Genomic DNA, 20,301 nt, shown 5'->3' with positions numbered 1-20,301 from the left:
ACTTGTGCCTCCTAAATAGACAAACCAAGTACCTAATCCCTTCTAATATAAATAGATATGCTATTACCAATAAAAAAACACACACAAAAACATGTTTTTAAAAAATGTTATTAGATTCCGCCAGCAAAGTGAGGCGGATTGAAACTGACGAATTTACTTTCTAAGAGCACTGTTGCGAATTTACAATCTTCAATTGAATATACTTTTGTCGAAATGCCGCATTTGTACCATTGTAGAAATGTCGAATTTGTCAAATGTCGAATTTCAAAAAGTCGAATGTGGAAAGTCCGTTTTTTTGACGGAAAATTACTGAATTGCATTGTCTAATTTTTTCCCTTTTTTCGACATTTTCGGGAATTCGACCTCCTGCCACGTGGTGGGAGTTCAGGGGCGACGGCCATTTTGACAGTGGATCGAGTCCGGTGTACCGTAATGATAGACCTCGCTTATCCCTATCGCTTTAGCGAGGGGATTGTGACGCTACTTCAGCATTGCCCCGTAGCCTTCAAGACTACTGCTATCTCTCACTCCACTACTATCTCTCACTCCATCTCCGAGCGCTGGCTGCCACGTAGTGGGGGTTCAGGGGCGACGGCCATTTTGACAGTGTGCTATGCGATCAAGTCCGGTGTACCATAATGATAGACCTCGCTTATCCCTATCGCTTTGGCGAGGGGATTGTGACGCTTCTTCAGCATTGGCCCGTAGCCTTCAAGACTACTGCTATCTCTCACTCCACTACTATCTCTCACTCCATCTACGAGCGCTGGCTGCCACGTAGTGGGGGTTCAGGGGCGACGGCCATTTTGACAGGGTGCTATGCGATCAGGGGGGTCATTCCGAGTTGTTCGCTCGTTATTTTTTTCTCGCAACGGAGCGATTAGTCGCTACTACGCTTGTGCAATGTCCGCACTGCGACTGCGCCAAGTAAATTTAGTTAGGAATTTTACTCACGGCATTACAAGGTTTTTTCTTCGTTCTGGTGATCGTAATGTGATTGACAGGAAGTGGGTGTTTCTGGGCGGAAACTGCCCGTTTTATGGGAGTGTGTGAAAAAACGCTACCGTTTCTGGGAAAAACACGGGAGTGGCTGGAGAAACGGAGGAGTGTCTGGGCGAACGCTGGGTGTGTTTGTGACGTCAAACCAGGAACGACAAGCACTGAACTGATCGCAGATGCCGAGTAAGTTTGGAGCTACTCAGAAACTGCTAAGAAATGTCTATTCGCAATTCTGCTAATCTTTCGTTCGCAATTTTGATAAGCTAAGATTCACTCCCAGTAGGCGGCGGCTTAGCGTGTGCAAAGCTGCTAAAAGCAGCTTGCGAGCGAACAACTCGGAATGACCCCCCAAGTCCGGTGTACCATAATGATAGACCTCGCTTATCCCTATCGCTTTGGCGAGGGGATTGTGACGCTTCTTTAGCATTGGCCCGTAGCCTTCAAGACTACTGCTATCTCTCACTCCACTACTATCTCTCACTCCATCTCCGAGCGCTGGCTGCCACGTAGTGGGGGTTCAGGGGCGACGGCCATTTTGACAGTGTGCTATGCGAACAAGTCCGGTGTACCGTAATGTGCATAGACCTCACTTATTCCTATCGCCCCTATGTATTTTAGCGAGGGGATTGTGACGCACCTTCAGCACTGCCCTGTTGTCCGTTTTTTTTACAGGTACCCCGGGATTCTATTGGAGAAGAGGACCGACTGCTTCGTGTCATTATAGGTAAGTATGTATGTATGTAAGTGTGCATGTATGTTTAATAAAATTGTACTATCACGGTGTGTGTGTTTTGTTTTTATTTGGGTATTTTTTTGGTAGTAGAACTACAGGTACCAGCGGGCCCGTTCCCCCCCACACACATGCTGGTACTTGTGGTTCTCCAAGTACCAGCTTGCGGGGGGAGGCTTGCTGGGACTTGTAGTTCTGCTACAAAAAACAATATTTTTTTACACAAAAGGCTATCAGCCTCCCATCCGCCGCCCTAGGATGGGGGGGACAGCCTCGGGCTTCACCCCTGGCCCTTGGTTGGCTGGAGGGGGGGACCCCTTGATTTAAGGGGTCCCCACTCCTCCAGGGTACCCCAGCCAGGGATGACTAGTTGGTGATTTAATGCCACGACCGCCGGGACCAATATAAAAGAGTCCCCCAGCTGTGGTATTATCTGACTAGTGGAGCCCGGTGCTGGTGGAAAAAATACGGGGGACCCCTACGTCTTTTATCCCCCGTATCTTTTGCACCAGGGCCAGGTGCAGAGCCCGGTGCTGGTTGTTAAAATATGGGGGAACCCCTGTCAATTTTTTCCCTGTATTTTTACAACCAGGACCGGCTCAAAGAGCCCGAGGCTGGTTATGCTTAGGAGGGGGGACCCCACGCAAATTTTTTTTTTCTGTTTTGAACCCATTCTGCACTGCTCACAATGCACACAATGAAGCCCTGCACGGATCTCACAGATCCGTCCGGGATTCCTTGTGTTTTGTCAGGCAGTGTTTTACTAATCACTCCCGTAAAACACTGCCTGACATTACGAATCACATCGACATCGGAAAATACGAATGTGGAAAACTCGGCAGCTTAGTAAATGACCGTATTAGGATTCAAAAAGTTGCAGTAAAATGCACCCGATACCATTCGAGATCAAACAACCTTAAAAATGGCTAAAACACGAATATTAGTAAATATACCCCCTGGTCTATTCAGGGAGTCAGGGAGATTGCTGCTATTTCAGGGAGTCATAAAAGGAAAAGGGAATGGGATAGTTCTCTGCATCAGCATAATATTTTCAATAGTTTTTGTGCAAAACCTCGATCTGTGCAAATAAAGGAATTCTCAATTCTCATATAAGGATTTACGGGGGTGCTACCAGAGACAAGAGATATAAAAAAAAAAAAACGAAGAGGAAAGAATATCTCTTTGTTGGCGCACAATGGAATTTTTAAATATAACTTTTAATGTGTTTATAAAATCTGTCTGTTCACGAAATAATGACAAATCACACAATACATATAGTGGCCCTCATTCCGAGTTGTTCGCTCACAAGCTGCTTTTAGCAGCATTGCACACGCTAAGCCACCGCCTACTGGGAGTGAATCTTAGCTTAGCAAAATTGCGAACGAAAGATACGCAATATTGCGAAAAGATTTATCTGTGCAGTTTCTGAGTAGCTCGAGACTTACTCTTCCAGTGCGATCAGTTTAGTGCTTGTCGTTCCTGGTTTGACGTCACAAACACACCCAGCGTTCGCCCAGACACTCCTCCGTTTCTCCAGCCACTCCCGCTTTTTTCCCAGAAACGGTAGCGTTTTTTCACACATTCCCATAAAACGGCCAGTTTCCGCCCAGAAACACCCACTTCCTGTCAATCACACAACGATCACCAGAACGAAGAAAAAACCTCGTAATGCCGTGAGTAAAATACCAAACTTCTTAGCAAATTTACTTGGCGCAGTCGCAGTGCGAACATTGCGCATGCGCAATTAGCAGAAAATCGCTGCGATGCGAAGAAAATTACAGAGCGAACAACTCGGCATGAGGGCCATAGTGAACATGGGGCCTAATTCAGTGTTGATCGCAGCAGCAAATTTGTTAGCAGTTGGGCAAAACCATGGGGGGTAATTCCAAGTTGATCGCAGCAGGAAATCTTTTAGCAGTTGGGCAAAACCATGTGCACTGCAGGGGGGGCAGATATAACATGTGCAGAGAGAGTTAGATTTGGGTGGGGTGTGTTCAACCTGAAATCTAAATTGCAGTCTAAAAATAAACAGCCAGTATTTACCCTGCACAGAAACAAAATAACCCACCCAAATCTAACTCTCTCTGCAAATGTTATATCTGCCTCCCCTGCACTGCACATGGGGGGTCATTCCGACCCATTCGCACGCAGTGGTTCTTTGCTGCGGTGCGAACGGGTCGGAACTGCGCATGTGCGCCGTTGCCCGGCAACGGTTGTCGTCGGGCAGCGGCTAGAACAAAGAAGAAAGTGATCGCTAGCGCATTCGCAAGAAGATTGACAGCAAGGAGGCGTTCCGGGGCGTCTACTCACCATTTTCCGGGCGTGGAGATCCGAACACAGGCGTGTTCAGGCGTTTGGAGGGTGGATGTCTGACATCAATCCCGGGACCTTCGCCGCTGGATCCGTCACACAGGGTATGTAGGTCTGACCCTGGTCTTGTTTTGCAGGAAACTTTTTTAGCATAGCAGGGCTGCACAAGCGTTCGCAGCCCTGCTATGCTAAAATGCACTCCCCCATAGGCGGCGTCTAGTTAATCGCATGAGCAGCAAAAAGTTGCTACGTGCGATTTACTCAGAATGACCACCATGGTTTTGCCCAACTGTTAACAAATTTGCTGCTGCGATCAACTCTGAATTACCCCCATGGTGTACAATTGGTGATGCTAAAATCAAGGCACGCTACCCTTCTATATGTATTCTTATTTGGTTATGTTCCACAACTGAGGATGGGACACAGTGGGCGTCAGAATTGAATTGCTTCTATGGGTAAGTATTGCTAATATAATATCTGTTGAAAAGTCAATTTCAGGGAAGTGTACAAGATATTAGTAACTGTTGGGGAATGAATTCCAGGTAAGTGTACAAGATGTTAAAGTGTATATCTATAAATTAGTACTGGATTTACAATCGTACTCGGTCCCAAGATTGACAGCACTAAAATAGTACTCAGTTCCAAGGTTCACAGCACTGGTTATTATTCATATAGCAGGTATGTATATGACGGGTATGTATTTAAAATAGTAAAGTGTATATATATATATATATATATATATATATATATATATATACACTTGCTAAGTCCACAAAGATGCTCAATTTTTACAAGTACACACCATTGATCTATTTTTTTTATAACAATTATGTCTATTGAGAGTCAGATATTAAGTAATATTTATACAGCCATAAAGCTTTTTTATATTAATACATATCTATTATATATGTGTAATCACAGGTATATATGCTCCATTACACACTATTTCAGGGAGTCTCCTGCAGAATAAGGGAGGGTAGGCAACAGTGGCTTAACTAGAAATTTTTCTCCCCCAGGGGAGGACGGCGCACATCGGGATCCTGTAGCAGGAGAGAAGATTCCCCTTCGGAGCGCAGTAGACCACAATGAAAAGGGTGCATCCCCGGTGAAGTACTATGCATCACGGGTGGCGCTAAAGACGTGGAGTGTTGGAGGTGGCAGAAGCGCCGCAGCTTGGGGTGAGAAACCACTGAAACCCTTCTGCTGCTAAACTCTGCAATTAGTCAATTAAGGGGTAGGCTCCCCTCACCACAGTGCCCCGCAGGATTAGTTAATTAAGGGGGTAGGCTCCCCTCACCACAGTGCCCCGCAGGATTAGTTAATTAAGGGGGTAGGCTCCCCTCACCACAGTGCCTCACAGGATTAGTTAATTAAGGGGGTAGGCTCCCCTCACCACAGTGCCCCACAGGCCTTGTTAATTAAGGGGTTGCTCTATAGTGTGAATTTTGGCTCATACCATGTGCTATAAAGTGAATTTCGGCTCATACCGTGTGCTATAATGTGAATTTCGGCTCATACCGTGTGCTAGAATGTGAATTTCGGCTCATACTGTGTGCTATAATGTGAAAGGGGCACTATTACTAGGTAGTATAAGGGGTCCTACTATGCTGAAGGACACGCCCCTTTTGAGTGACCACGCCCCTTTTCCGGAGCATGTGTGCACATACTTTCCTTTTGTAGTTTTTTTTTTTGGGGGGGTGCCATTTTTGATCTTGCCCTGGGCTCCAAAAACCCTAGTTACGCCTTTGGACACGTCCTCTCTCTACACTCTCCAATGCCGGAGTGTAAATGGCGGCGACGCATGGCTCCTTGTATGGAATCCAAACACCACGAGAATCCGACAGCGGGAAGAGACGTTTTGCCTTGTTCTGATTTCCGAGTCAGATGGGAAAACCCGAGCCTGACTTGAATCCGTGCTCGGGTGGTGAAGTTCTCTCATCTCTATTTTACACACAGTGCTCATTATTTTATTCTTATATTACATGTCTGTACTGCACTGTGTTATTATAGCACCATGCTTAAAATATTTTACACATCATAATTGCCTTGTTGCAGGGATTCTTAAGCGCAATTTGCTTAAAAAGAAGGGTATAGTACATTTTATAAAGACGTGCATGCATACTTGGATAAAGAGCAATTTGAGGCAATAAAGAAGTTGTAACTTGCCTAAAATTCCAACTTCTATTTCTGCTGTTACAGTACTGTGCTTACATTATTTTACACACTGTATTTATTATTTATTCTATTATAGCGCTGTGTCTGTCATTATAGTACTGTGCTTACTTTATTTGTACACACTGTGCTTATTATTGTACTCTTCTATTACAGTTGTTTACTGCACTGTCTGTTATTATAGTTGTGTGCTTACATTATTTTACACACTGTGTATTCTTTTACTCTGCTATTATTGTTCTGTAATGCACTGAGCCTATTATTATCATGCAGGGTTTATGGTATTTTAGGTTGTGCAAGGTTGTTTACCCTTACAAAGTGTAACAACATTACCGACAGGTCTCATAAGACATCATCTATGTAATTCTAACATATATCAAAATGTTATAATGTACTTTTTATTAATGTTAATTATTTATTTTCACTGACAGCCAAAATAGTGTTTTCTTCTTTATTACTGCAATAAATTTACTGACAGTTGACGACCATGCATAATGTGAGTTATATTACAGTAAATCTGTCTTTCAATTAAAGTTGTTTGATACTAAGACACCCAGGAGAGGTATTAGCTCTGCTTGTGATGTCTGTAGCGATACTATTATTCCTTGTTTTGCTCAGCGGGTATTTTCACATGCTGGCAGTAAAAAGCTCTCCCTGTACAGCTATTTCTTTCAACAGGACAAGAAAGCTGCTAATGATTTTAAATGAGCAGTCTCACCAGAAGAGAGACAATTATTAGAAAGCAACATTAACCAACAGCTTTGCTCTAACACTCTGACACAGAAGGAAACATCTGCAATGGGAGTAGGAAGTGTGACGGAATACATACGAAATTCCGGTAGACGAGATGTCGGCTGTCCCTATACCGACAGCGGCATCCTGTCTGCTGGAATCCTGGCAGCGAGTCACCTCGTGGACTCAATTCGCTCGTCACAGGTTCTATTCCCACTCGGCTGGTGGCGTGGACCCACCAACTGATTGGGAATTATGGGAAAGTGTCGGGATTCTGGCTGCCGGCATCTCACCAAGTGTCGGGATTCCAGCGTCGGTCTCCTGTATGCCGGGTTCCCGACAGCCGGCAAATTGACTGCATCCCAATGTGACTTCCTGAGGAACAAATGCCACATTTTCAATGTACTGTGAGTTTAGGACATTAAAGAGTACCCATAATCTGCACACAGTTCTGTTTGTACTACATAGAAGGAGAATGATGATGAACCAGAATGATGATGAACCAGAATGATGATGAACCAGGGGTGTGGCCAGTGCAGGTTGGGGGTTTGTAAAAATACAAAGGTCCTGATTCTGAGTTGCATGCATTTCCAATGATCACATAGCTGAGCAATTATTTGCAACTGTGCATGCAAACATTTCCTGAGAGCCCCTACGGAACATGATTTGCAGAGTGTATGCACAAAGGCGCTGTTGTGATCAGGTCAGACGCTAACAGAAATGTGGCAGAAGGGTGATGGGAAGTTCTGGGTGGTGACAAGAATGGTCCATTAAGTGGGTGTGTTATGAGAGAATTTTATTGTAGTCAACACCAATTACGTTGTTTCATGTGTGTCCTTTTCCATAGCAGATTAGTTATATTCAACTTCCAGTATTACAGCTGAACACAGTTTACCACTGCACATGAGAAGCACTGTATTCCTCTTTATGGAAAACATAGAGTATGGGCCAGGGGCGGATCCAGAAGAAAATTATAGGGGGGGCACCATGGAAGGGGCAAGTACATTTGCGTGCACCTTTAGCGCATTCGCTCGCAGAAAAGGGGTGTGTCCCTACTACAAGGGGCGTGGCCTCACAGGACAGGGAGAGAGTGAGAGAGTGACTTGCAGTAGGTGACAGCGAGAGTGACTATCAGTTGGTGACAGCTAGTGGTTGATGGAGAGTGACTGGCAGTTGGTGAAGGGCAGTGGGTGACAGGGAGTGGACTGAGGTGAGGTCATTACTGACGTGTAACCGGATGGGAGGGGATTACCGACCCCGGTGATTGGTCTTTTGGAGGTGTACACGTATTTAAATGCTATCAGTTTTTGTATGTTTGTTGTCTGAGGAAAGTGCTGCTACACAATAAACGGTCACTGAAACGCTACTTCAAAACTTACCACTTGTACATGTGATTTATCTTCATGTCTGGGAGTGCCGTTCCTGAGTATCTGGCTTATATATATATATATATATATATATATATATATATATATACTGTGAAAATATATATATATATATATATATATTGATGGGGGAAAGCTTATCGGCGCTTAACCGCAATACCAATTTATACTAGAATGTAGTCCAGGATGCTTATAAATAAACAAAAAAGTCTCCTTTTTCTAGAAACTCCCTTAGTATTAATCGGGCGTCAGCTACACCTTAAAGAAAGAAGCATTGGTAAGGTGCTTCATGTACAGTGTAAACGAAAAAAAGGGATAAGGTGGTTTTAAGCGACCAGTGGTGTCTAATATTAATAGGAGACTCAAATTAAAAGAAAATATTTTTTAATAAATCTAATATGCACCAATAAAAACAAAAAAAATAGTAGCTCTATTCCAAAGAGCCAGAAAAGTTACTAAAACTGTGTATAAGACATAAGTTAGTATAAAATTAGTAATACAAACTAAAATAAGACAAGAGGAAAAACCGTCCTAAAAGTAGAAAATTGGACAAAAGATCAGCATAAAAAGTATATAAATAACGTTCTTAGCTTTTTGAGAGGGTATGTATGGGTGCTATGATACATACCCTCTCAAAAAGCTAAGAATCTACTATTTTATTTGTTTTTATTGGTGCATATTAGATTTATTAAAAAATATTTTCTTTTAATTTGAGTCTCCTACTAATATTAGACACCACTGGTCGCTTAAAACCACCTTATCCCTTTTTTTCATATATATATATATATATATATATATATATATATATACACACATATATACACACATGTGTATATGTATATATATATATATATATATATATATAGGTGAGGGGGAGAGACGGAGGGTGAGGGTACTGAGGGGGAGAGACAGGAAGGGGGAGGGTGCTGAGGGGGAGAGACAAGGAGGGGGAGGGTGCTGAGGGGGAGAGAGAGGGTGCTGAGGGGGAGAGACAAGGAGGGGGAGGGTGCTCAGAGGTGAGAGACAGGGAGGGGGAGGGTGCTGAGGGGGAGAAACGGAGGGGGAGGGTGCTGAGGGGGAGAGACAGGGAGGGGGAGGATGCTGAGGGGGAGAGACAGGGAGGGGAAGGGTGCTGAGGGGGAGGGTGCTGAGGGGGAGAGACAGGGAGGGGGAGGGTGCTGAGGGGGAGAGACAAGGAGGGGGGAGGGTGCTGAGGGGGAGAGAGAGGGTGCTGAGGGGGAGAGACAAGGAGGGGGAGGGTGCTGAGAGGTGAGAGACAGGGAGGGGGAGGGTGCTGAGGGGGAGACACAGGGAGGGGGAGGGTGCTGAGGGGGAGAGACAAGGAGGGGGAGGGTGCTGAGGGGGAGACACAGGGAGGGGGAGGGTGCTGAGGGGGAGATACAGGGAGGGGGAGGGTGCTGAGGGGGAGATACAGGGATGGGGGGGGCTGAGGGTGAGATACTGGGACATAACTTTGTTTCAGGAAAGAAACAATGAAGGATTCCCTGACAACCTTGCACGCTCCCCTCCCCCTCCCCCCTATCACATATACCTAGAAAATACCTTAAGGCTTTACCCCACTGCCTGGCATTATAGGACAGGACTCCTAACGGTGCTCATATACCGCAGGTACAGCAGGAGAGAGCGCACTGTGAGTGCAGGAGGCGGGCTGGGTACAGGAGGTGAGAGCGGCAGCGCGCGGTTCAGGAGGAGAGAGCGGCAGCGCACAGCGTGACGTGGGCGCCGGGTTGCCATTGGTTACGAGGCAGGAGGAGGTGCAGCGCAGCGCTGGCGGCTGACAGTGTGAGTACGACGGCTGTCAGTGGGGAGCGCTGGCTCTATCAAGGGGAGATTGCTGCAGAGAGCTGTGGCCGATTAAAAAAAAAAAAACTGCCACAAATGACAGGGGGGGCACGGGCCCGAGTGCCCCTCCCCTGGATCCGCCACTGGTATGGGCTCAAATCTAATAGCTTGCAAGTTGCAAGCACCAGCGCAATTTTGACAATTTAGCTCATAGATTTAAAGCAACAATAATGTCAAAGGCAAAACCAATCTGAATTTGCCTTTATTGCCTTTATTATTAAATTTACAGGCCAAGTACCAGCAACATTTGTACTCAAGTAATCAGTGAACCTTTCTCCAGATTTCCAGCACAGCATCTATTCAGGGATCACCCGCTATTTTGCTGTGAAGACCTGCAGTGGCCCGCAGGACACTGCAGCCTGTAGGTGGGACAGCAGGACAGTGTCTGAAAAGCAGGACTATCCCACTAAAATTGGGACAGTTGGGAGGTACCATAACAAAGGATAATGGGGGTCATTCTGAGTTGATCGCTCGCTAGCTACTTTTAGCAGCCATGCAAACACATAGTCGCCGCCCACGGGGGAGTGTGTTTTCGCTTTGCAAGTGTGCGAACACGTGTGCAGCCGAGAGGGACGAAAACGTTTTGTGCAGTTTCTGAGTAGCTCTGGACTTACTCAGCCCTTGCAATCAGTCTTTTTGGTCCCTGAATTGACGTCAGACACCCGCCCTGCAAATGCCTGGACACCCCTGCGTTTTTCCAAACACTCCATGAAAACGGTCAGTTGACACCCACAAACGCCCTCTTCCTGTCAATCTCCTTGCGATCGGCTGTGCGAATGGATTCTTCATTAAACCCATCGGCCCCGAAACCGATCCACTTTGTACCCGTACGAGGCGCGTGCGCATTGCGGTGCATATGCATGCGCAGTAGTAACCTGTTCGCTGCGCTGTGAAAAACGTCAGTGAGCGATCAACTCGGAATGACCCTCAATATTCAATGGTAGAAGCCTGCACAATAAGGCCTTATAATGATGCCCTGGACGCTGCCACAGGTTCAATTATAGAGTGAGATAGAACTACTAGCTGTGTCACTCAGGGTACAGGTAGGCCAATGTCATGAAGGCAAGACTACTACGTGAAACAGTGGCGGATCCAGGGGAGGGGCACTTGGGCCCGTGCCCCCCCTGTCATTTGTGGCAGTTTTTGTTTTTTTAAATCGGCCACAGCTCTCTGCAGCAATCTCCCCTTGATAGAGCCAGCGCTCCCCACTGACAGCCGTCGTACTCACACTGTCAGCCGCCAGCGCTGCGCTGCACCTCCTCCTGCCTCGTAACCAATGGCAACCCGGCGCCCACGTCACGCTGTGCGCTGCCGCTCTCTCCTCCTGAACCGCGCGCTGCCGCTCTCACCTCCTGTACCCAGCCCGCCTCCTGCACTCACAGTGCGCTCTCTCCTGCTGTACCTGCGGTATATGAGCACCGTTAGGAGTCCTGTCCTATGATGCCAGGCAGTGGGGTAAAGCCTTAAGGTATTTTCTAAGTATATGTGATAGGGGGGAGGGGAGCGTGCAAGGTTGTCAGGGAATCCTTCATTGTTTCTTTCCTGAAACAAAGTTATGTCCCAGTATCTCACCCTCAGCCCCCCCCATCCCTGTATCTCCCCCTCAGCACCCTCCCCCTCCCTGTATCTCCCCCTCAGCACCCTCCCCCTCCCTGTGTCTCCCCCTCAGCACCCTCCCCCTCCTTGTCTCTCCCCCTCAGCACCCTCCCCCTCCCTGTGTCTCCCCCTCAGCACCCTCCCCCTCCCTGTCTCTCACCTCTCAGCACCCTCCCCCTCCTTGTCTCTCCCCCTCAGCACCCTCTCTCTCCCCCTCAGCACCCTCCCCCTCCTTGTCTCTCCCCCTCAGCACCCTCCCCCTCCCTGTCTCTCCCCCTCAGCACCCTCCCCCTCAGCACCCTTCCCCTCCCTGTCTCTCCCCCTCAGCATCCTCCCCCTCCCTGTCTCTCCCCCTCAGCACCCTCCCCCTCCGTTTCTCCCCCTCAGCACCCTCCCCCTCCCTGTCTCTCACCTCTGAGCACCCTCCCCCTCCTTGTCTCTCCCCCTCAGCACCCTCTCTCTCCCCCTCAGCACCCTCCCCCTCCTTGTCTCTCCCCCTCAGCACCCTCCCCCTTCCTGTCTCTCCCCCTCAGTACCCTCACCCTCCGTCTCTCCCCCTCACCTATATATATATATATAGTTATATACATATACACATGTGTGTATATATGTGTGTGTGTGTGTGTATATATATATATATATATATATATATGAAAAAAAGGGATAAGGTGGTTTTAAGCGACCAGTGGTGTCTAATATTAGTAGGAGACTCAAATTAAAAGAAAATATTTTTTAATAAATCTAATATGCACCAATAAAAACAAATAAAATAGTAGGTTCTTAGCTTTTTGAGAGGGTATGTATCATAGCACCCATACATACCCTCTCAAAAAGCTAAGAACCTTATTTATATACTTTTTATGCTGATCTTTTGTCCAATTTTCTACTTTTAGGACGTTTTTTCCTCTTGTCTTATTTTAGTTTGTATTACTAATTTTATACTAACTTATGTCTTATACACAGTTTTAGTAACTTTTCTGGCTCTTTGGAATAGAGCTACTATTTTATTTGTTTTTATTGGTGCATATTAGATTTATTAAAAAATATTTTCTTTTAATTTGAGTCTCCTATTAATATTAGACACCACTGGTCGCTTAAAACCACCTTATCCCTTTTTTTCGTTTACACTGTACATGAAGCACCTTACCAATGCTTCTTTCTTTAAGGTGTAGCTGACACCCGATTAATACTAAGGGAGTGTCTAGAAAAAGGAGACTTTTTTGTTTATTTATAAGCATCCTGGACTACATTCTAGTATAAATTGGTATCGCGGTTAAGCGCCGATAAGCTTTCCCCCATCAATATATATATATATATATTTTATTTTTCACAGTATATATATATATATATATATATATATATGTATATATATATATATATATATATATATATAAAGCCGGATACTCAGGAACGGCACTCCCAGACATGAAGATAAATCACATGTACAAGTGGTAAGTTTTCAAGTAGCGTTTCAGTGACCGTTTATTGTGTAGCAGCACTTTCCTCAGACAACAAACATACAAAAACTGATAGCATTTAAATACGTGTACACCTCCAAAAGACCAATCACCGGAGTCGGTAATCCCCTCCCATCCGGTTACACGTCAGTAATGACCTCACCTCAGTCCACTCCCTGTCACCCACTGCCTATCACCCACTGCCAGTCACTCTCCATCAACCACTAGCTGTCACCAACTGATAGTCACTCTCCCTGTCACCTACTGCAAGTCACTCTCTCACTCTCTCCCTGTCCTGTGAGGCCACGCCCCTTGTAGTGGGGACACACCCCTTTTCTGCGAGCGAATGCGCTAAAGGCACACGCAAATGTACTTGCCCCTTCCATGGTGCCCCCCCCTATCATTTTCTTCTGGATCCGCCCCTGACGTGAAATAAAGTCTTATTGATAAAAGTGATAGTTAAATGGTCAATATTTCATGATTACTGCATGTCAGCGCCAAACAAGTTATTGATAGCTTTCACCAGCCTAATATTCTCAGGGATTACCACTGCACATATTGGGGCTCATGATGATGTTAACAATACATTTTGCCTCTTTTTGTTCCCACAATTAGCAGTTTTTTCAAGCGTGCTGTTATGAACCAGCTGTAATTCAAATAAGAGAATACATGAAACAGAAATCCACTATATTCTAACAGTATTAGGGGCAGATTTATTAAGCCTGGTGAGGTGATAAAGCGGAAGGTTATAAAGTACCAGACAATCAGATCCTAACTTCCATGTCACAGACTGGGGGCCAGATGCATCATTGCTTAGAAAGTGATAAAATGGAGAGTGAAATAGTACCAACCAATCAGATCCTAACTGCCATCTCACAGGCTGTGTTTGAAAAATGTCAGTTAGGAGCTGATTGGCTGGTACTTTTTAAATCTCCATTTTATCACTTTCTAAGCGATGATGCATCTGGCCCAATGTTTGAAAAATGACAGTTATGAGGTGATTGGCTGGTCATTTATCACCTTCTACTTCGTCACTTCACCAGGCTTAATAAATCTTTGTGAGCAAACCAGAACTGCAATCCTGTTAAAAACTGTTCCATTTATTGTTTTGAGGACAGGACACAACCAGCATGAAATGACAGTATATGAACAAATGCAGTGCAGAAAGAATTTCAGAAAGACTGACATAGGTGAAATTAAACAGCAGTCATGAATAACCAGAACATGAGGCAGACTGCAGTATTAGCTGTGATGTGTTGTGGTTCACCAGATTTCCCAAAAACTTGCAGTATGTAATGAATGATGCAGCAAGTGTTGTTTCTTTTGCAGAGGTAAAGTAATGATCCACTGTGATTAGATCTGTGTCAGACAAGATCTAACTATTATAGTTCCAAACTTGAGCAGAATAGAACTAAGGGGCTTATTCAGATTTTTTAGCAAACCAAAAAAGCACAGTAATGGGTAAAACCATGTGTACTGTAGGTGGGCAAATGTAATATGCGCAGAGAGATTTAGAGTTTGTGTTTCCGGGTCTAAATCACACATTTACTAACAAATGATTTTTGACATAAAAAAAAAAAAAAAAGACCCCGAAATGCAAAATTGATCAAACATCGATAAAAATCGACCCAGATCGACTTTTTGTAAATACAGTATCCCCCTTTATCCCACTTTATTTATTAACAGATGATTTTTGACACATTTTTTTAAAAGGATGTCAAAAATCATCTGTTAGTAAATGTGTGATTTAGGCCTTGAAACACAAAATCGATCAAAATCAACCCAAATCGACTTTTGGTAAATATACCCCCAACAGTCTCAGTACACATCACCAGCCCAGAGAAGTAATAGGCCCTACACACTGGTAGATAATACTCAAAGATATGAACAAACTCGTTCATTAATTAACGAGATATCGTTCATATCTTTGAGTGTGGAGGCACCAGCGATGAACGATGCATGGCCCCGCACTCGTTCATCACTGGTGCCCCGTCGCTTGTGCATGAATAATGCAGTCCTGCCCACAAATTCTAACATGTGCATTATACTCTTTTCAGACATAAGACCTGGGAAATATTAGAGATGAGCGGGTTCGGTTTCTCTGAATCCGAACCCGCCAGAACTTCATGTTTTTTTTCACGGGTCCGAGCGACTCGGATCTTCCCGCCTTGCTCGGTTAACCCGAGCGCGCCCGAACGTCATCATGACGCTGTCGGATTCTCGCGAGGCTCGGATTCTATCGCGAGACTCGGATTCTATATAAGGAGCCGCGCGTCGCCGCCATTTTCACACGTGCATTGAGATTGATAGGGAGAGGACGTGGCTGGCGTCCTCTCCGTTTAGAATAGATTAGAGAGACACTTGATTTACTAATTTTGGGGAGCATTAGGAGTACTCAGTACAGTGCAGAGTTTTGCTGATAGTGACCACACCAGTTTTATTTATAATCCGTTCTCTGCCTGAAAAAAGCGATACACAGCACACAGTGACTCAGTCACATACCATATCTGTGTGCACTGCTCAGGCTCAGGCCAGTGTGCTGCATCATCTATTATCTATATATAATATTATATATATCTGTCTGACTGCTCAGCTCACACAGCTTATAATTGTGGGGGAGACTGGGGAGCACTACTGCAGTGCCAGTTATAGGTTATAGCAGGAGCCAGGAGTACATAATATATTATATAGTGAGTGACCACCAGACACACAGTGCAGTTTATTTAATATATCCGTTCTCTGCCTGAAAAAAGCGATACACACAGTGACTCAGTCAGTCACATACCATATCTGTGTGCACTGCTCAGGCTCAGGCCAGTGTGCTGCATCATCTATATATATTATATATCTGTCTGACTGCTCAGCTCACACAGCTTATAATTGTGGGGGAGACTGGGGAGCACTACTGCAGTGCCAGTTATAGGTTATAGCAGGAGCCAGGAGTACATAATATTATATTAAAATTAAACAGTGCACACTTTTGCTGCAGGAGTGCCACTGCCAGTGTGACTAGTGACCAGTGACCTGACCACCAGTATATATAATATTAGTAGTATACTATCTCTTTATCAACCAGTCTATATTAGCAGCAGACACAGTACAGTGCGGTAGTTCACGGCTGTGGCTACCTCTGTGTCGGCACTCGGCAGCCCGTCCATAATTGTATATACCACCTAACCGTGGTTTTTTTTTCTTTCTTTATACATACATACTAGTTACGAGTATACTATCTCTTTATCAACCAGTCTATATTAGCAGCAGACACAGTACAGTGCGGTAGTTCACGGCTGTGGCTACCTCTGTGTCGGCACTCGGCAGCCCGTCCATAATTGTATATACCACCTAACCGTGGTTTTTTTTTCTTTCTTTATACATACATACTAGTTACGAGTATACTATCTCTTTATCAACCAGTCTATATATTAGCAGCAGACACAGTACAGTGCGGTAGTTCACGGCTGTGGCTACCTCTGTGTCGGCACTCGGCAGCCCGTCCATAATTGTATATACCACCTAACCGTGGTTTTTTTTTCTTTCTTTATACATACATACTAGTTACGAGTATACTATCTCTTTATCAACCAGTCTATATATTAGCAGCAGACACAGTACAGTGCGGTAGTTCACGGCTGTGGCTACCTCTGTGTCGGCACTCGGCAGCCCGTCCATAATTGTATATACCACCTAACCGTGGTTTTTTTTTCTTTCTTTATACATACATACTAGTTACGAGTATACTATCTCTTTATCAACCAGTCTATATATTAGCAGCAGACACAGTACAGTGCGGTAGTTCACGGCTGTGGCTACCTCTGTGTCGGCACTCGGCAGCCCGTCCATAATTGTATATACCACCTAACCGTGGTTTTTTTTTCTTTCTTTATACATACATACTAGTTACGAGTATACTATCTCTTTATCAACCAGTCTATATATTAGCAGCAGACACAGTACAGTGCGGTAGTTCACGGCTGTGGCTACCTCTGTGTCGGCACTCGGCAGCCCGTCCATAATTGTATATACCACCTAACCGTGGTTTTTTTTTCTTTCTTTATACATACATACTAGTTACGAGTATACTATCTCTTTATCAACCAGTCTATATATTAGCAGCAGACACAGTACAGTGCGGTAGTTCACGGCTGTGGCTACCTCTGTGTCGGCACTCGGCAGCCCGTCCATAATTGTATACTAGTATCCAATCCATCCATCTCCATTGTTTACCTGAGGTGCCTTTTAGTTGTGCCTATTAAAATATGGAGAACAAAAATGTTGAGGTTCCAAAATTAGGGAAAGATCAAGATCCACTTCCACCTCGTGCTGAAGCTGCTGCCACTAGTCATGGCCGAGACGATGAAATGCCAGCAACGTCGTCTGCCAAGGCCGATGCCCAATGTCATAGTACAGAGCATGTCAAATCCAAAACACCAAATATCAGTAAAAAAAGGACTCCAAAACCTAAAATAAAATTGTCGGAGGAGAAGCGTAAACTTGCCAATATGCCATTTACCACACGGAGTGGCAAGGAACGGCTGAGGCCCTGGCCTATGTTCATGGCTAGTGGTTCAGCTTCACATGAGGATGGAAGCACTCAGCCTCTCGCTAGAAAAATGAAAAGACTCAAGCTGGCAAAAGCAGCACAGCAAAGAACTGTGCATTCTTCGAAATCCCAAATCCACAAGGAGAGTCCAATTGTGTCGGTTGCGATGCCTGACCTTCCCAACACTGGACGTGAAGAGCATGCGCCTTCCACCATTTGCACGCCCCCTGCAAGTGCTGGAAGGAGCACCCGCAGTCCAGTTCCTGATAGTCAGATTGAAGATGTCAGTGTTGAAGTACACCAGGATGAGGAGGATATGGGTGTTGCTGGCGCTGGGGAGGAAATTGACCAGGAGGATTCTGATGGTGAGGTGGTTTGTTTAAGTCAGGCACCCGGGGAGACACCTGTTGTCCGTGGGAGGAATATGGCCGTTGACATGCCAGGTGAAAATACCAAAAAAATCAGCTCTTCGGTGTGGAGGTATTTCACCAGAAATGCGGACAACAGGTGTCAAGCCGTGTGTTCCCTTTGTCAAGCTGTAATAAGTAGGGGTAAGGACGTTAACCACCTCGGAACATCCTCCCTTATACGTCACCTGCAGCGCATTCATAATAAGTCAGTGACAAGTTCAAAAACTTTGGGTGACAGCGGAAGCAGTCCACTGACCAGTAAATCCCTTCCTCTTGTAACCAAGCTCACGCAAACCACCCCACCAACTCCCTCAGTGTCAATTTCCTCCTTCCCCAGGAATGCCAATAGTCCTGCAGGCCATGTCACTGGCAATTCTGACGAGTCCTCTCCTGCCTGGGATTCCTCCGATGCATCCTTGCGTGTAACGCCTACTGCTGCTGGCGCTGCTGTTGTTGCCGCTGGGAGTCGATGGTCATCCCAGAGGGGAAGTCGTAAGCCCACTTGTACTACTTCCAGTAAGCAATTGACTGTTCAACAGTCCTTTGCGAGGAAGATGAAATATCACAGCAGTCATCCTACTGCAAAGCGGATAACTGAGTCCTTGACAACTATGTTGGTGTTAGACATTGCGTCCGGTATCCGCCGTTAGTTCACAGGGAACTAGACAATTTATTGAGGCAGTGTGCCCCCGTTACCAAATACCATCTAGGTTCCACTTCTCTAGGCAGGCGATACCGAGAATGTACACGGACGTCAGAAAAAGACTCACCAGTGTCCTAAAAAATGCAGTTGTACCCAATGTCCACTTAACCACGGACATGTGGACAAGTGGAGCAGGGCAGGGTCAGGACTATATGACTGTGACAGCCCACTGGGTAGATGTATGGACTCCCGCCGCAAGAACAGCAGCGGCGGCACCAGTAGCAGCATCTCGCAAACGCCAACTCTTTCCTAGGCAGGCTACGCTTTGTATCACCGCTTTCCAGAATACGCACACAGCTGAAAACCTCTTACGGCAACTGAGGAAGATCATCGCGGAATGGCTTACCCCAATTGGACTCTCCTGTGGATTTGTGGCATCGGACAACGCCAGCAATATTGTGTGTGCATTAAATATGGGCAAATTCCAGCACGTCCCATGTTTTGCACATACCTTGAATTTGGTGGTGCAGAATTTTTTAAAAAACGACAGGGGCGTGCAAGAGATGCTGTCGGTGGCCAGAAAAATTGCGGGACACTTTCGGCGTACAGGCACCACGTACAGAAGACTGGAGCACCACCAAAAACTACTGAACCTGCCCTGCCATCATCTGAAGCAAGAAGTGGTAACGAGGTGGAATTCAACCCTCTATATGCTTCAGAGGTTGGAGGAGCAGCAAAAGGCCATTCAAGCCTATACAATTGAGCACGATATAGTAGGTGGAATGCACCTGTCTCAAGTGCAGTGGAGAATGATTTCAACGTTGTGCAAGGTTCTGATGCCCTTTGAACTTGCCACACGTGAAGTCAGTTCAGACACTGCCAGCCTGAGTCAGGTCATTCCCCTCATCAGGCTTTTGCAGAAGAAGCTGGAGGCATTGAAGAAGGAGCTAAAAGGGAGCGATTCCGCTAGGCATGTGGGACTTGTGGATGCAGCCCTTAATTCGCTTAACAAGGATTCACGGGTGGTCAATCTGTTGAAATCAGAGCACTACATTTTGGCCACCGTGCTCGATCCTAGATTTAAAGCCTACCTTGGATCTCTCTTTCCGGCAGACACAGGTCTGCTGGGGTTGAAAGACCTGCTGGTGACAAAATTGTCAAGTCAAGCGGAACGCGACCTGTCAACATCTCCTCCTTCACATTCTCCCGCAACTGGGGGTGCGAGGAAAAGGCTCAGAATTCCGAGCCCACCCGCTGGCGGTGATGCAGGGCAGTCTGGAGCGACTGCTGATGCTGACATCTGGTCCGGACTGAAGGACCTGACAACGATTACGGACATGTCGTCTACTGTCACTGCATATGATTCTCTCAACATTGATAGAATGGTGGAGGATTATATGAGTGACCGCATCCAAGTAGGCACGTCACACAGTCCGTACTTATACTGGCAGGAAAAAGAGGCAA

The sequence above is a fragment of the Pseudophryne corroboree genome, chromosome 3 (genome assembly GCF_028390025.1).
Source record: "Pseudophryne corroboree isolate aPseCor3 chromosome 3, aPseCor3.hap2, whole genome shotgun sequence".
NCBI lineage: Eukaryota > Metazoa > Chordata > Amphibia > Anura > Myobatrachidae > Pseudophryne > Pseudophryne corroboree.
Note: the sequence above shows the minus strand (reverse complement) of the source record.